Source organism: Macaca nemestrina, chromosome 13 (assembly GCF_043159975.1).
Source record: "Macaca nemestrina isolate mMacNem1 chromosome 13, mMacNem.hap1, whole genome shotgun sequence".
In the NCBI taxonomy this organism is placed as follows: domain Eukaryota; kingdom Metazoa; phylum Chordata; class Mammalia; order Primates; family Cercopithecidae; genus Macaca; species Macaca nemestrina.
Window position 1 is genome coordinate 120,633,419 of NC_092137.1, and position 17,277 is coordinate 120,650,695.

The following is a 17,277-nucleotide window of genomic DNA, read 5'->3' on the forward strand; positions in this document are numbered from 1 at the left end:
TTTTATTTCACTTCCTCCTCTCCCTAAGTTGACTGGCCCCACACTTGGGTGGAGGTGACCAGTAGACCAAGGCTGTGTGTCAGGAGCCATGTATGTGTGAGGATGGAGTCAGAAGCTCTGGCTTCAAGTCCTGGCTCCATCACCTACGAGCTTGGGCAAGTTGCTCAAACTTGGGGGAGTCACTCCACCTGACCTCTCTTAGCTCAGGCAGGATTCTTCACCTGCAGCTGGAAGATAGTATTTGCTTGGTCTTCCTAGGTAAACTGCAGCAATCCAGTGAGAAAAGTTATATGAAGCTAGGCGTGGTAGCTCACACCTGTAATCCCAGCACTTTGGGAGGCCAAGGCAGGTGGATCACCTGAGGTCAGGAGTTTGAAACCAGCCTGGCCAACAAGGCGAAACCGCATCTCTACTAAAAATACAAAAATTAGCCGGGTGTGGTGGCATGCGTCTGTAATCCCAGCTACTTGGGAGGCTGAGGCAGGAGAATTGCTTCAACCCGGGAGGCAGAGGTTGTGGTAAGCCGAGATTGTATCACTGCACTCCAGCCTGGGTAACAGAGCAAGATTCCATCAAAAAAGATAGAAAGAGAGAAAGAAAGAGAGAGAGAGAGATAGAAAGAAAGAAAGAAAGGAAGGAAAGAAAGGAAAGGAAAGGAAAGGAAAGGAAAGGAAAGGAAAGGAAAGGAAAGGAAAGGAAGGAAGAAAGAAAGAAAGAGAAAGGAAGAAAGAAAGAAAGAGAGAGAGAAAGAAAGAGAGTGGGTGGGTGGGTGGGAGGGAGGGAGGGAGGAAGGAAGGAAAGAGAGAAAGAGAAAGAAAGAATGAATGAAAGGGAGAGATAGAAAAAGAGAGAAAGAAAGAGAAGGAAAGAAAGGGAGGGAGAGAGGAAGGAGAGAGAGAGAGAAGAAAGAAAGAAAAAGAAGAAAGAAAGGAAGAAAAGAAGGAAGGAAGGAGAGAGAAAGAAAGAAAGAAAAGAAAGAAACGAAAGAAAGAAACAGAAAGAAAGAAAGAAAGAAAAGAAAAGGAAAAGAAAAGAAAAAAGAAAAGAGAAAAGAAAAGAAAGAAAGAGAGGGAGGGAGGAAGGAGAGAGAGAAGAAAGAATAGAAAGAAAGAGAAGGAAGGAAGGAAGGAAGGAAGGAAGGAAAGACAAGGCATGTGAATGTGCTTTGTAATGTGGTGGAAACAGAAGCGATGAGGTGGAGGTGATCAACCCACAAAGGCTAGCAGGCTGCCTCCCATGAAACTCCCTTGTCACCTTGGTGAGTGTGCCCTGACTCACAGCCTGGCATTCCACCCTGCAGGCTCAGAGACCTCATGTGCCCTATCTAGGACAACTCACCTTAGCTCCACAGGGTAAAGTATAACCCAGAATGCCAACTGCCTAAACATCTCCAGCCTCAGGCACATTCCCGTGGTGTTTTCCAGGGGTAATCCACAGTCTAACTGGGAAGACGTGTCATGTTACCTGAGCAGGACAAGCCAGCATATCACACAAGCAGAAAACTATTTTTCTAGATTACTCAAAACTTGGAACAGCACCTAAGGGAGAATGAGTTACTCAGGGGTGGACACAAAGGAGGGGTGAGGAACTGTGAAGCTGGAAGGAGGCACTGGTGTCTGGAGCTGGCTGCGCACGTCTCCCAACTCCATGCTCGGCGATGGCCCCTTGGTAGGCTGAAACAGACCTCGGTGGGAGTATTTACGGAATCTGGAAGTCACACACGCCACACATCGGGGTTTTTTTTCATTCCCGGGAGTGGGTTGTTAAACACCTGCACACCACTGGAAGGCAGAGGACCCTGAGGCTTTGGCCCCACTGGGACCGTGGGAGCCCTAGAAAGACGCGGAAGGGGTTCTGGGCAGGGCAATGTTTTTTTCTAACAGTGCTATCACGTAGGAGGTCCACCAGCGCTACAGAGTTTTAACTCCGCTTCCATTAATGGCTCTCAGCCTTTCACAGTGGCATCCCCTGAGGAGCTTTAAAGGAAATACTGATGCCTGAGTCCCATCCAGTAGATTCCGTTTTAACTGGTTTGGGAGCGCGGCCTGGACACTGGGATTTTTTGAAGCTCCCCAGGCAACTGTATTGTGCAGCCAAAGCTTTGCCACTGGCTTAAGGTGGAAAGGACTTCTCAGTTAAGACTTGGCAACCCCATCAGCTGATGCTTCCATCAGACACAGACGCAAGTGAAGTCCTAGTAATTAAAAAGTAGCACTCACTGTTAGGGAAACAAAAATATGGCCCAGACTTTCCCATTACTATATTTAATGGGATATATAATTAGAGTAAGATTGGAAGACATAAATCGTGTTAGAGCCAATTCCTTCTGTATAATATGTAAAGGACACATGAATGCTTTATGAGACCCATGTCCTTGAATTTTAATAGAACGCCATTGAAAGAATTCACTCTGAAACCTACGAGTGGGGAACTTCTCAAAGAAGCTTGTTTTGGATTTTGGACTTGAAACCAACCTGGCATCAGAAGCCCCTCAGAGCAGCATCCCCGACACCGGGAACTGGCTTCTCCATGAATCATGAAGCATCTTTTCACCCTTCTCTGGGAGCTCAAGCCAGAGGCTTCTCAGAGCTTCGAGTCCCTGGGGTTCGCCTGCACACTCCCCCATCACACGGAGGCAGCAAAAAGAGGACGCCGCCGTTTCTGTCAGGGAGATCAGCCTCCTCGGAGAAACCCTTGGGGCGACATTTTCCTCAGTTTTTATTAATTATATTCCCATTCACTGTGTTTTTGCTTAGGAAGACCTTTCCTTTTCTCCTCTCCCTTTTTTTCCTGATCCATAGGTGTAGTAGGAAATTAAATCTTCATTCAATTATTTCCATAAAAACACATACCTTATTATATCCTTCTGCTCTGTTTTGGGCAGCCTTCTTTTAAAAAAGATAAGAGCCCTCTGTCCAGTATAAATTCAAGCTTACCATAGAACTTCCTACAAACACATTCGAACCAATCCTAGCAAGGGTTTTGAAAGAGGCAGAGACTAACTTCTGACTCCAACTGCAGTCCTGAGGGCAGGATTCAGGCTCCCAATTACCATCTGAAAAGGGGGTTCAGGCAAGCCGCCAGAGCAACCTGAACTTTCACAGAGGAAAGAAGGGTGACCAAGCAATCGAAACCAAAGAGCCCAGGCACTCTAAAGCTAAAGAAAGGAGGAAAAAAAGAAAAAAGAAAAAAGAAAAAAGAAAGAAAGAAAGAAAGAAAGAAAGAAAGAAAGAAAGAAAGAAAGAAAGAAAGAAAGAAAGAAAGAAGGAAATCTTTTAACTTCCAGTGCTAATTACACCAATTAGTGGCTGAGTCTCATTTTCCTGGGAGGGGCAGGGAAGGGCGTCATCCATTCATTAGCGTCACTTACTAAGGGGTCCTTCCCATTCCCCAGCAGTCATCTTAATTACAAATGTTACATGAATTCTCACCGAGAGAGAATTCATTTATTCTAGAGGTACGAGCTCACAGCTAATCCTGATTACATGGCTTTCCTATTCCACAGGACAGATTGCTGAAGATGTTCTTTCTGTTATGAGAAGGGAGCACATCTATGCCACAGGATTAACCAGCCCTGTCCTCCCCATCCTACTTGTCAATCTCAGAACATTTTTCAGTGAAAAAGACCTACTGGGAAAATGCTTTTGAAAACCATCCCTGCTATAGCCAGGGCCACACACACAAAGATAAATTGGGCAAGTTTTCCTAGCCCCTCCTCTCACTGTCCCTCATCCAACCACCCTCCAGGTTCAGCTCCAGAGGGGCTCACAGCCATCAGGATTTCTCACCACCATAACTCCCGTCTCCCATCCTCCTCCACTAAATGTTACTGCCTGGCACCTCATTCCTGCCATGCTAGCCCCACATGCCTTTCAGGAGGGCTGTCAGCAAATGAATAAACCAGAACTCTAGATCAAGTCTGACGTTTCCAAGAGTGGGTCCCACAGAAACTGCTTCCACTGCATGTCAGTGGCTTCTACTCAGGAAGAGGGTTCCTTAAACAAAAAGTTTGGGGAGCTTGAAAAGGTTTCAAGGGGTTCTTGATCACAGGACTTCTCTAAGACTTTCTTAGGGGAATGGGCAGTGGGGCTTACCACAAGCATGATTCCCAAAGCTGTTCAGCCCCAGAGTCGTTCCGCATAGAACGTTTTTGAGGGCTTGTATTTAACGGGCCATAACCCCTGTGATCACAGGTGCCATGAGACAATGAACAAACTCTTGGCCGCCACATGGGGAGTGGCACAGGAAAAGAATGCTGTGAATTAGCTGAAAAGGAAGGCAGAAGGAAAGAAGGGAGGAAGAGAAAGAAGGCAGGGAGGGGAAGAAGGAAGGAAGGAAGGAAGGAAGGAAGGAAGGAAGGAAGGAAGGAAGGAAGGAAGGAAGGAAGGAAGGGAGGGAGGGAGGGAGGGAGGGAGGGAGGGAGGGAGGGAGGGAGGGAGATGTTTGGTACAACATGGAACAATTGAGATTAGGAAGTGAGACAGGATTGATGGAGTTAGGGAAATTTAGACTGAGTGACCTGAAATTCACATGTGAAGTGGCGAGGATGAGGGAAGGAGGGAGGGAGGGAGGGAGGCAGGAAAGAAGGGAAAGATAGAAGGGAGGGACGGAGGGGAGGGAGGACAGAAAAAGGGAAGGAAGGAAGGGAGAGGAGAAAAGGAAGGAAACCAGAATTGAGGACAGCTGGGAAAGGAGGGAGAAAGGTAGCAACTGTCAGGAAAAGAAATCTGGTCCCGCCTGCTGGTGAGATGAGTGAGGTTTCAGCCCTGTGAGCCGGTTAAGCACGGAGCAGCTGCAAGGGCTGTGAGTTCTCTGAAAGTAAGATGAAGCCCATCCCAGTCTGAGATCCAGGAGCCAGGTGGCGACAGTGTGGTGTGAGAGAGCAGCTCATCTCTGAGCAATCAAGCCCTTTGTCTGCTGCAGTTGTTAACTAAACCTGCTGTTAACCTACACTTGCTAAAGTACCATGCAAGTGGTAGACTTGCTAAAGTCCCTTTAGAGAAGAAACCACTAAAGGGACTACAGATACCAAGCATATCTGCCTGGCACTGCAGGGGAGCCAAGAAATGGGGAGGAGGGGATGAAGGAGATGGAGGATGGTAACCCTCCAACATTCTACCAAACTGATTCACTGTGGAGATCAGGTAAATGTTCTCTGGAGCACCCCCACGGGCTACACACAAGAACTGAGGGTCAAATAAAACCTCTGTTATAAAGAAGGGCTCCATGGCGTGCCCAACTGGAAAAATGATTCCAACCCATAGTGTTCTCAATTCCTATAATCCTCAGGAGGTAGAGGTGGGAGAGAGAGAAAAGAAATAAAAAAACAAGGAGGCAAAAAAGCAGCAGACATAAAAACAAAGAACATCAAACACCAATAACAGAAAGAACACGGAAGAGGAGTTAATGCCCCCTAAAGACATGGTTCAACATTTCCCTCACTTTCTCTTCTGCCTTATGATTGTGAAAGAAGGAATCTTAAAAAGAATTATTTTAGACGTAAGGTGTGGATGATGCAGCTGCAGGAAGAATTTTTAAACTACAGCACCTGCAGCTGGCTACAGAGAAATAAGGAGCCGTTAATTTAGCGACAAGCCTGCATGAAGACTGAGAAGAAACCACTAAAGGGACTACAGACTGCAAGAGAAGAATTATAAAAGCCACATCTTACTGTGTCTACATCTAACTAGCATTTAAAACAAATTGAAAGTAGTTGAGGATCGGTGAGGTAGGCATCAGACTGCACCTTAGGCTGTTACTTCTTTAAAAATAGCTGTGGCATCGCAAGATAAACACAGACTGATTCAAGATGTTTGGTACAACATGGAACAATTGAGATTAGGAAGTGAGAAAGGATTGATGGAGTTAGGGAAATTTAGACTGAGTGACCTGAAATTCACATGTTAAGTGGAGAGGATGAGAACCCTAAAACAGAGTGTGAATGCTGGAATGAAACCAAGATGGAAAGCTGAATCTGCTTCCTTTAGAAAATTAAAATACTTGTCACCTTTTTGATCTTGCATCACTGTTGCTGAGGTTTTAAAAAAAAATCTTTAGTCAGCATATTTATTTCATATGTTCTTTCAAAAACTTTTTGAGGTATAATTCACATATCATAAAATTCGACAGCAAGGTGGCTATAGTTAATGGCGATAAATTATATTCTTGAAATTATATTCTTGAAAAACCCAAAGGGAACTATTAAGTGCTCTCACCACAAAAATGTTTACTACGTGAGGTAATCTAATTTTTAATTAGCTAGATTTAACAAAATTTCACAATCTATATATACTTCAAAACATCATGTTATACATGATAAATAGATACAATGTTATCTGCCAAATTAAAAAAAATAAAGGATTGGTGTTAATTATTCTTTAAACACTTGAAAGAAGTCACCAGTGAAGACATCTGGTCCTGGCTTCTCTTTGTGCAGACTTTTTAAAAAAATTACTAACTCAGTTGCTCATGACAGATCTATGCAGAATTTCCATTTCTTCTTGAGTCAGTTTTGGTAGTTTGTGTCTTTCTAGGAATTTGTCCATTTCATTTAGGTTATCTTATTCATCAACATACAATTGTTCATAGTGTTCATAGTAGTCTCTTATAATCACTTTTATTTCCAAAAGGCTGGTACTCATACCCCTTCTTTCCCATTCCTGATTTTAGTAATATGGGTGTCTCTCTCTCTCTCTCTCTCTCTCTCTCTCTCTCCCTCTCTCTCTCTCTCCCCTTTCTTGGTTTGTCTAGGTAAGGATTTGTCAGCTTTGTTGATCTTCTACAGCAACCAACATTTAATGTTTTAATTTTATTGTTTTTCTATTTTTCATTTTATTTATAGCTTCTCTAATTTTTTAATTATTTCTTTCCTTCTGTTTGTTTCACTTTAGTTTACTCTTCTAATTTCTTAAGGCAGAGGTTTGGATAACTGATTTGAGATCTTTCTTCTTTTTTGAGGTAAGTGTTTTCAGCTAAGCACTGCTTTAGTTGCATCCCATAGGTTTTGGAATGTCAAACTTTTTGTTTTCATTCACTTCAAAGTATTTTTAAATTTCCTGTTTGATATATTTCACCCTCTGGTTATTTAGAAGTATGTTGTTAGTATTCACATATTTGTCAATATTCAAAATGTCCTACTCTTATTTATTTTAATTTCATCCACTGTAGTCAGAAAGAAACTTTGTATGATTACAATCCTTTTAAACTTACTGCAACTTGTTTTGTGGCCTAACATATGGCCTATTCTAGAGAATGTACACTTAAGAATATGTATTCTACTGCTGTTTCATATAATCTTCTATAGATGTCTATTAAATTTAGTTGGTTTGAAGTGTTGTTTAGTCTTTTATTTCCTAGTCAATCTTCTGCCCAATTGTTTCATCCCATATTGAAAGTGGGATAATGAAATCTTCATCTACTATCATCAAACTATAGAAGACCTGTCAGTTTTTCTGTCAGTTTTTCCTTCTTATATTTTGGTAAACTGTTGTTACGTGCACATGGTTATGTATTTATAATTGTTACATCTTCCTAGTAAATAACTGATACTTTTATCATTACCAAATGTCCTTTGTCTCTAATAAGAATTTCTGTCTTAAAGACTCTTTTGTCTGAAATTAGTATAACTATTCAGCTTTCTTTTTGTTACTTATTTGTATGGTATGTCTTTTTCCATTCTTTACATTCATCCTATTTTTGTCATTCAATCTAAAATGTGTCTCTTGTAGAGAGCATATAGTTGGATCATGGGGATTTTTGTGTGTGTGTGTTTTGTTTTGTTTTGTTTTCACTCATTTGCCATTCAATTAAAGTGTTTAATCCATTGACTTTTTGCTTCTTCTTCTTCTTTTTTTTTTTTTTTTTTTGAGACAGTTATGCACTCACTATCTTGTCCAGACTGGAGTGCAGTAGCTATTTATAGGTGCAATCATAGTGCACTGCAGCCTCAAACTCCTGGCCTCAAGCAATCCTCCAACCTCAGCCTCTCAAGTAGCTGGGACTACAGGTGTGTGCCACTGTGCTCAGCTAATCCATTTACACTTCATATAATAAATGATGTGGTAACATTAATGTCTGCCATTTTGTTATTTGTTTTCTACATGTCATATCTTTTTCATTCTTCTATTCCTCTATTACTACCTTATTTTGTGTTAAGCGAATATTTTCTAGTATTCAATTTTAAGTTATTTGGAATTTCTTTTACTATTTCTTAGTGGCTGCCATGGAGATTTTAATCAAAATCTTATCACTCAGATTAATCAACTTAATTTCAATAATATATAAAACATTAAATCTATATAACTCTACTGCCTCCTCCGTCCATTGTGTTGTTATTCTCATATAAAGTACACCTTTATACATGTGTGTCTATCAGAACAGATTAAAATTTTTGCTTTATAAAGTTGTCTTTTGAATCAGATAGGAGAAAAAACAGTTACACACACAAAAATATTTTTATACTATAATTTCTGTTTACCCACGTAGGTATCTCTATTGGTGCCCTTTATTTCTTCCTGTGGATTCAAGTTATTCTCCAACAGTCTTCCATTTTATCCTGAAGGATTTCCTTTAGTATTTCTTTGCTGAAAGTAAATTCTCTTGTTTTTTGTTTATATTAATTTTCCCTTTTTTTTTTTTGAGACAGAGTCTCACTCTGTCACCCACCCTGGAGTGCAGTGGCATGATCTCAGCTTACTGTAACCTCTGCCTCCTGGGTTCAAGTGATTCTCCTGCCTCAGCCTCCTGAGTAGCTGGACTTTATGGTATGCCATTGGTCTCTAAGACTCTGTTAGGTTTTTTTCATTCTTAATCCTTTTGTTCTTCAGACTGGGTAACCTCAGTTGAGCTATCTAAAAGTTCATTGGTTTGTTCTCCTGCGTGCTCAAATCTGGCGTTGAACCCCTCTAGTCAGTTCCTCATTTCAATACTTTGTACTCCAGAACTTTTTTCAACTCCAGAATTTCTACTTGGGTCTTAAAAAAAAATTTCTCTCATTATGGATATCTCTATTTGGTAAGACATTGTTCTTATACTCCCTATGTTCTTTAGACATAGTTTCCTTTAGTTCTTTGACATATTTAAAATCACTTATTTAATATCTTTATCTAGTAAGGTCAATGCCTGGGCCTCCTCCTGGACATGGACAGTTTCCTCATGGACAGTTCCCATGGATTGCCGTTTTTCCTTTGTATGGTCCATACTTTGTTTCTTTGCATGCCTCGTTTTTGTTGTTGTTGTTGACTACTGGACATTTTAAATAATAAGACTCAGCAACTCTGGAAATCAGATTCTCCCACCTGCCCAGAGTTTGTTGTGATTCTGTTGGTTTATGACTCCTGAATTCTGTAAAATCTGCATTCTTTGTCATTTGTAGCCACTGGAGTCTCTGCTCAGTTAACTCAGTGGTCAGCTAATAATTGAACAGAGATTTCCTTACATCTTTTGGACTATTCCTTGCTGAGGAGCTGTGTGTGTATCAGGCCACACTTTCCACGCTGCAGCAGTGAACAACTCTCCCTCAGCCTTTACTTCTTGCTTGCGTACAACCTCAAGCTCAGCCCAAGATGAGAGCTGAGGACCCTCCTGAGTCTTTTTTTGAACATATGCATAGCCTGGGCATGCCCACAGCCCTGTGCATGTGTCTGCCTGGGCTATGCATGATAGATTCCCAGTAATACCCCAGAGCTTTGGAAAGACCAATGGACATCCCATTCCCCAGTTTTTCATCTTAAGTGTTTTGGTTTACCTCTTGTTCATCCTGAAGGTTATCTACAACCTCAGTCAGCCACAAAGTTAATCAATCACTTCTCATTGTTTTTGACAACTGTCCCCAGAGAAAAGGCTTTTCCCACGGAGGAAGAACTGAGTGAAGTCAAATAAAGAAAGCTTTGTAAGTGGGGTCTTCCAGAGAGCCCGTGGACAGGTCAAATAATGAGAATTATTCTGGAAATGAAGCTTTGAAGGAACTCCAACCCCATCCTGCCCCCTCCAGTGGCTGTGAGCCTGCGGTTTCCACTGTGATCACAAACTGTTGGTTTTCGAGGTTAGTGAGAAGCTGGAGCTGGAGAATGTGAATAGGACTAGCTAAAATGCCACCAACTCACTGTTCTTACTGAGATTCAATTTTTTTTTTTTTTTAAACACTCCTCAGATTGCTGCACACCTTGGGTTAATTCCTAGAGTTATGAAAAAAGTTGATTCTGATAAGGTCCTTGTGCCTTCTATGAAGGAGAAGTTTTGAAGGTCCTTAACTCTGCCATTTTTTGGCCAGGTATTTTGTGTTTCCATAATTAGGGGCCCAAATACACTAAATATAATTACTCAATAGGTTTGTTGTACTTTTCCACAGTCATTTTTTTTTCTTTTGAGACTGAGTCTCGCTCTGTTGCCCAGGCTGGAGTGCAGTGGCACAATCTCAGCTCACTGCAAGCTCCACCTCCTGGGTTCAAGCGATTCTCCTGCCTCAGCCTCTCAAGTAGCTGGGACTACAAGCGCCCGCCACCAAGCCCAGCTAATTTTTGTATTTTTAGTAGAGACAGGGTTTCACAATGTTGGCCAGAATGGTCTCGATCTCTTGACCTCGTGATCTGCCCACCTTGGCCTCCCAAAGTTCTGGGATTACAGGTGTAATCCACTGGCGCCCAGTCCTCTACAGTCATTTTTTAACAACATGATTTTTAATGTTGACATTTCACCATACCTGTATCGCATTCCAATATTTTTCCCAAGTTAAATGCATAGCATCTACAAAATTCTAACCAACCAATTCTCCCAAATTTGAGGAGAAAATTTTGAGAAATTAATCTTGAATCATGGGAGAATCACATGGTATTTTTCTGCAAATGTTTTGCCACATGTACTTTTGGTCTGGAAAATACAAAGCTCAGTGCCCACTGGAAAATGCATTATTTGAGTAAACACAGTCTTGGTCCTTTCTAGCATTCTCACTTGTTGCTTATTAATCAACCTTGTCAAAGTTCACTTGACTATACGGAGAGCTTTACAGATATAAAGGCATTCTGAAGAAAATGTGAGTTCTAGGAAGAAATATTATTTTATCCTTTGCCTTGCCTGAAGTGTGAACACTTTGACAAGTGTGCCATTTGCTTCTGGTTGCATAAGAAACCAGCTGCGCCCTGCCCCAGATCTCTTCTGCAGCCTTCTTTGAGCAAAAAGGGAAGACACCCTTGAGAAGATAAACATGTACAAGTACTCTGTAAATTAGCTTGTTCTGCTCTCAAATTGCAAGTCATCCTGTTGGCAAAATAGTCTTCATCTAGTACACTTATTAAACATCTAGCATTGGTGCAGAACAGAAAACTCAGATGATATTTCACCTCTGTGGATATCAGAGTCCAAAGAACTTGGGGTTAAAGATTCAGAAACATGGGGTTCCTGCTTGATACGCCTTTATTTATCTTTATACCAAGAATGTTCACTTCACCCCAATAGTGTATCTGAATTCTCCACCTACATAGTCAATTGCCTCCTCTGTTTCTCTACCAGGCTCTCAAGGATGCTTCAGTCTCAACAGGTTCAAACAAAATGTGTCATCCCCCACCCCCACCTGGTTCTCCTCCAGCATTCTCTCAGCATAGTGGACGACAGCGTATCCATCTAGGAGCTTACTTTTGACACCTCCATTTCCCCCACCCCCAAGTCCTATTGATACGAAGTGCTGGGAAGGGAAGAGCTGGTCCCTTTAAATGATAATGGAAGTGGGGAAGGAAAGTGCTGGGTACAGGAAGGGTGTGGACCCTGGCTAGGGCTCCACCCCCACGGACCTAGGTGAGGACATGTGTTTCTGTTTTCCTGCCCAAATGTTGCCTTTCCCAAGACCACCCTGGCCTGTCATGCCCCCATTCTGTGCAGAGACAGAAGCAGCTGGACATTGAGAGGAGCACATCAGAGGAGGAACACACAGACGGCTGGATGTCGGGAGGAAAGCACTGGCATGCCAGCAGGCCACTGACCAGCAGAATGACGCAGAGTTTGGCTGGGGCAGTCAGAGGAGAGTCCGGGCTGCCAAGAAGCCTGACTCCAGGGGAAAACCACCACCCTTCTGGCTCCCCCATCTGCTGAGATGCTTCCACTCAATAAAACCACTCATTCTCAAGCCCACGTTTGATACGACTCTTCCAGTACACCAAAGCAAGAATCCAGGATACCAAAAGCCTCTGTCCTTGCGACAAGGTAGAGGGCCAAACTGAGCTGGTTAACACAAGCAAGAGCATCCTGTGGCACCCCACAGCCTGCCCGTCTGAATGTTCCCCTAGAGGTTTGAGCAGCGGGGCACTGAAGAAGCAAGCCACTCTCCCATCACACATCCTGCAAGGAAGACAAGGGAACTTTTCCTGTTTCACTGTCAATTCAACAACCAAACTCTCCCTCATACCTCCCAATTTATCACCTTCACAGGCTCCTCCTGCTCGTGTTCAGGATTGCCACCATCACTGTACTAACATCTTTATTCTCTTCCCTCATCCTGTTTGTCCCCTCGTCTCCAACTTGTTTCCCACCCAGTAGCCAAAGTGATTTTTTTTTTTCTAAATGTAAATCCGATCTTAGCATTCTCCTGCTTACAATCCCCTAGCGGCTGGCCATTGGTATGAAATTGAGGGTGAACCCCTGTACCGCGGCCTCCAGAGCCAGCACAATTGGGTCCCTGCCTCCCTCTCCAGACTCATCACTGGACACTGCACTCCAGCCACACTCCTCTTTCCAGTTCTTCTAAAGTGCTGTTCTCCTTTCTGCTTCAGGGCCTTTGCATACGCTGTTCTTCTTCCCGGCAAGTACTCCCCGCTCTCTCCCATCCTTTCACCTCATTCACTTACCTCTTCAACCCTCAGATATCAGCTCCAAAGTTACTTCCTCAGGAAACCTTTCCTTGACCCTGGGAATAGCTCAGAAGCTCCCACTTTTCCTCAATCGTAAATACCCCATTTGTGTTCATCTGATTTTCTACCTTCACGGAGCAAGAGACGGTTCATGTAGGTCCTGCTTTATGAGGGCCCGTTCCATGTCTCTTATTTACCATTATGTAATCATCTACCACAGTGCTACACAGAGAAAGCACTAAATAAATGAAAGAATAGACAAGTGGATTAACCTTTGCTGAAGCCCTCATTACATCCTACCTATGGGGCAGCACAGGTCTAGGTGTTTTACATGTGTTTTCTCATTTAACTTTCATAACAGTCCATGCAGTAGGTATTATCATTATCATCTACATTTTGCAAATAAGGAAACTGAGGCACAGATAATAAGTGTCTTGCCCAGCATCACACAGCAGGAGTGGACAGAGCCAGGTTTAATATCTTTCTGGGTGGGTGCGGTGGCTCACGCCTATAATCTCAGCACTTTGGGAGGCCGAGGCGAATGGATCATGAGGTCAAGAGATCGAGACCATCCTGGCCAACATGGTGAAACCCCATCTCTACCGAAAATACAAAAATTAGCCGGGCATGGTGGCGGGCACCTGTAGTCCCAGCTACTCGGGAGGCTGAGGCGGGAGAATCACTTGTACCTGGGAGACAGAGGTTGCAGTGAGCCGAGGTCGCACCACTGCACTCCAGCCTGGTGACAGTGATATTTCGTCTCAAAAAAAAACCAAAAGAATCTTCCTAACTCTGAGCCTGTGTACTTCATCACCACCCAGGAATACAAAGACATCCTGCTGATTATTTAATACAATTGCTAATGAAAATAAGCACCATCCCCCTCTCCATTTGTTCAAAATATATGTGCTCTAAACTCCTGTAGACCTACTGTAGGTTACAACGGCCTGCAGAGCCTGAATGAACCTTTAGCCATTTCCTTGTCTTTTGAAACTGAATTTGGTATTTTGAAACAAGCAGGTATTCGGAGTCCAGTCTTGAGTCTCAGATGGTAATCTTTTGGACTGTCTCTGTTCATGACTGAAGCATGACTACACAATGTGATTAGACTAATGATCTCTACTGGGTCACAAAATGGCTGTGAAGGTGATTCCAAATGAGGAGTCCCTGAAATGCTTTGAGAGGCAGCATCATCAAAGAAGGGTCAAGCTTCCCAAACTTTGGACAAATTCTATTGATTGATTCATTGATTCATTGATTCATTTTGAGACACAGTCTCGGCTCTGTCACCCAGGCTGGAATGCCGTGGTGTGATCACCACTCACTGCCACCTTGACTCCCCACTTCTCGACTCAAGCGATTCTCCTACCTCAGCCTCCTAGGTAGTTGGGACTACAGGTCTGGACTGAAGTGATCTGCCCACTTCAGCCTCCCAAAGTGTTGGGATTACAGGTGTGAGCCACCACGCTTAGCCTGGACAAATTCTTTAACGTTTTGTGAGAAAAGCCATCTTCGTGTTTGAGGGTCATGCCTAGAACAGGCACACTGAGACACACACACACATACACACAGACACACACAGAATGCCCAGGTGTGTCCCACCCACGTCTCTGAACAGCTCAGTGCCAGAGGAGTGACTCTCCTTCTCTCTTTTTTCACTTTACCGAGAGTTGTATTGAGCCACAATTGACATATAATATCTCATATGCCTTCAAAGTGTACACATTGGTAAGTTTCCACATACATATGGTTAGATGTATGTTTATCGCCTTGCTGTTTGTTTTCTATTAGCCCTATCTGTTCTTTGTTCTTTTTTTTTTTTTCCGACAGGATTTGGTTTGTGTATTTTTAATTCCATTTTATTTCCTTTGTCAGCTTGTCTTGTTATTTCAGTGGTTATCTTAGGTTTATAGTATATATCTTCAACTTCTCGTAGCCTAACTTCAAGTAATATGACATCACTTCATGTATAATATGTGCCAATGATAAATTATTTCAGCTTGCATACGTCTGAAAATGTCTTTATTTTGTCTTTGTTTTTGAAAGATATTTTTCTTTGTATAGAATTCTAGGCTGAATGTTTCCGGTACTGAAAGAAAAAATGCTGCTCTGCTGTCTTTTCATTTGAGTGAGAAATCTGCTGTCATCCTTGTCTGTGTGGCTTTGTGCGTATCTTTTTTGTCGTTGTTCTGGCTGCTTTTAAGATTTCCTCTGTATTACTGATTTTAAGCAAACCAATTAAGATGTGTCTGGGTGTAGTTTTCCATATTTTCTTGTGTTTAGCATTCACTGAACTTCTTGGATCTCTGGGTTTGTAGTTTTCATCAAATTTGGAAACTTGTCAACACATTTCTTTAAATATTTTTCTGTTCCCTGCCCCTTCTACTTCCTCCCCTCAGGAATCCCATCTAATGTATATTTGGCCACTTGAAATTGTCCCACAGTTCACAGATGCTCTTTTGGGTTTTTCAAAATTCTTTTTTTCCTATGTCTGTCTCATTTTGGAGAGTTTCTATTGCTGTCTTCAAGTCCACTCATCTCTTTTCCTGCAATATCTAATCTGCCCTTGATTCCATTTAGTAAGCTTTTCATCTAACATATTTTCTTCTCTTAAGTTTTCATCTCTAAAAGTTCAGTATGTGTCTTTTTATAATATTTTCCTTGTCTAGACTTAGCTTTTGAACATATGGAATACAGTTATAACTCTGAGTGATTCTTCTGCCAATTCTAATGTCTGTGTTAGTTCTCAGTCAGTTTTGATTGATTGATTTTTCCACTTATTACGGGTCACATTTTTCTGCTTCTTTTCACGTCTTGTAATCTTTGATTAGATGCCAGTCATTGTGAGTTTGACCTTGTTGGGTACTGGATGCTTTTGTTCTTATACATTTTCTTGAGCTTTGTTCAGAGATGCAGCTATGTTACCTAGAAATAGTTTGTTCTTTTCATGTCTTGCTTTAATGATTTCTTAGGAGGGCCCAGAGCAGTGCTTGATTTAAAGCTAATTATTCCCCATGACTGAGGCAAGACCTTTCCAAGCAGTCTCCCCAGGGACTCATGAATTCTAAAGCTTTCAGGCTGATGAGGACACGCACTGTTCTTGGTCTTGTGTGAATTCCAAGCCCCGTTTCTTCTAATTCTTTCCAATGGCCCTTTCCCCAGACTCAGGTACTCTTCTCACATGCATGAGCTGATCAGTATTCAAATGAATTCTTGAGGGGAACCCTTTGCCGATTTCCGGATTTCTCTCTCTGTGCATCTGTCTCCTCTCTGGTACTTTGTCCCGTGAATTGTAGCTGCCTTGGTCCCTCCGGACCCTCAGCTCTGTCTCCCAAACTCCGGATGTTTTCTGGGCTCCGCTTGGGTTCCTCCTCTGTGCACCAGGGCCTGGAACTCTCTCAAGCCAGGAAGCGAGGGAAACCTAGAGCTCACCTTTTTTTTGCCCTGTATGTCAGAAATCACTGCCTTTCATTATTAGTGTTCAGAGTCCTACAAACCATTGATTCATATATTTTTGTCAGATTTTTTTTTCCAGGGAACTCTCATGTCCTGCTCTTGGTAATAAAAAGAGGTTTTTAAAAAAAAAAAAAAAACTATCAGTGGCCTTACCTTCTTCTCACCTTCTTTTCATCCCAGGCACCAGACTCATGAGACATTTCTCCCAGCAACTGCCCTCCTGGTCCTATGGATCTGTATGTGCCAGGTGACCTAGAACCAGTGTGCAGAACGGCAGCTGGCTGGATCTCCTCCGATACACCCCTTCCCTCTCCCGCTGGCCACCTTCTCTCCTGGGGTCTGCAGTCCCTAAGCAGTCAGCTTAGGGGAACAGCTGCTGCCTTCCTAGAAGGCCGTCCAAGCCAGTCTTGCACTGAGCCAGCTTTTGCCTCAGTAACTCTGGGCTGCGGTGGGAACGAGAGCAGGTCAGACACGTGGTATAGACTCTGGGGCCAGATTGAAGTTGCGAAAGCTGAGATGGCTAGCCAATGATGAACGGTCCTGGCCAAACTTTCCTTTTTAAATAGAGATGGTACATTCAAAGAATTCTTTGAAAATTTCTGCTTAGAGTTATTTTGGGTTTTAGTTTGTGTGTGTGTGTGTATTAGATTGAAACAAAGGGAACTGATACATCATTGTCCAATATCTGAGGCTTATAACTCATCTGTTTCCTTTAGGAATAACCTCCAAGACCTTCTGTTAACTCTTAAGACTAACTACACCAAACTTAAATACGTCTCGTATTGGTCAGCTTGGGCTGCCGTCACAAAACACCAGAGGCTGGGGGGCTTAAAGGCCAGACATTTATTTTCTCTCTGTTTGAGGGTGGAGGTCCAGGATGAAGGTGCCAGCAGCGCTGTTTCTGATGAGGCTGTTCTTCCTGGTTAGGAGATGGCCACCTTCTCTGTGCTGTCCATGACCTTTCCTCCGTGTGCTTGTGGGGAGA

General features: G+C 42.7%; 1 protein-coding gene across 3 annotated transcripts in view; it reads right to left on the minus strand.

Moving 5' to 3' along the window:
• LOC105490064 (von Willebrand factor A domain containing 3B) overlaps window positions 1–17,277 on the minus strand; it is a 248,703-nt gene that overhangs the window by 147,034 nt on the left and 84,392 nt on the right. The window lies entirely within an intron of this gene.